Here is a 251-nt window from a genome sequence, read left to right on the forward strand (position 1 = left end):
GGTGCCTCCAGAGCGGTGCAAGCGCAGAGGCACACTTTTACTTCATTCCCAGGAGCCTCCAGAGCATGGTGTAAGAGTGGGGGCACACCCTTATCGCATTCCCAGGCGCCTCCAGAGCGGTGCAAGCAGGGGGCACACTTTTATCTCATTCCCAAGTGCCCCCAGAGCGGTGTAAGCGTGGGGCCACACTTTTACCTCATACCCAGGCGCCTCCAGAGCGGTGCAAGCAGGGGGCCACACTTTTACCTCAT

The sequence above is a fragment of the Crocodylus porosus genome, unplaced genomic scaffold (assembly GCF_001723895.1).
Source record: "Crocodylus porosus isolate Cpor-Errol unplaced genomic scaffold, CroPor_comp1, whole genome shotgun sequence".
NCBI lineage: Eukaryota > Metazoa > Chordata > Crocodylia > Crocodylidae > Crocodylus > Crocodylus porosus.